The following is an 824-nucleotide window of genomic DNA, read 5'->3' as shown; positions in this document are numbered from 1 at the left end:
ACACACACACACACTTGTATTATTTTTAAAGAGCGCATGTTCCCCGTGTGAGGACGTGGTGTGGTTTTGTATTCCTGTGGAGATGAGGAGATGTGACCCTCAGTAAATATTATTATTGTAACTCTCCTACTGTTACAGTATCGGTGGTTCTGACAGCAGCTGTAGCAGCATGTGTTCTTTTAATAAATGATCTATGTTTTTAACTGTGTTCTTTCACTTTCCACATCTGCTGATGAGATCCATCGACTAATTGGATGGAATAGATATCGCATACCTTTTTATAGTATCTGAACTTGAGTAGTTTGATTTAGGAGCTTTATTCTTGTACTTCAGTACATGTACCTCCTGACTGCAGTTACTTGATACTTTGCAAGTTCATTTTGCATAATGTAGCTCATTGCGAGCTCCTGACCAGGACCAATATTATTGGCTGATTTTAGCTCATCACAAATATATTGGTATTGGCAGATATATGACGGCCGATGAGTACCAGGAAATTGTGGGGGGAAAGTATTGATAGTGCAGGAAAATGTTCCCCGTCAGCCTGTTCCTGTTGTATCTGATGTTTCTGGATTAATATTACTGATCAATGTTTTTGTGTCCGTAGCATTGTAACTCTTTTATATCCTGTTGTCTGGTTTAATCTACATTAATGCATCATATTCTATAAGGTCACCAGATGTTTGTAGCATCGCTGTCCTGTGAGAAGCACGCATCTCTAAAAAGAAAACACAGCCTGTTTTCAAAGTACAATATGTACCTCTGAGGTGTAGTACAGTAAAAGTACAGTATGTACCTCTGAGGTGTAGTACAGTAAAGGTACA

The sequence above is a fragment of the Anarrhichthys ocellatus genome, unplaced genomic scaffold, assembly GCF_004355925.1.
Source record: "Anarrhichthys ocellatus isolate YVR2014 unplaced genomic scaffold, GSC_Weel_1.0 scaffold34, whole genome shotgun sequence".
NCBI lineage: Eukaryota > Metazoa > Chordata > Actinopteri > Perciformes > Anarhichadidae > Anarrhichthys > Anarrhichthys ocellatus.
Note: the sequence above shows the minus strand (reverse complement) of the source record.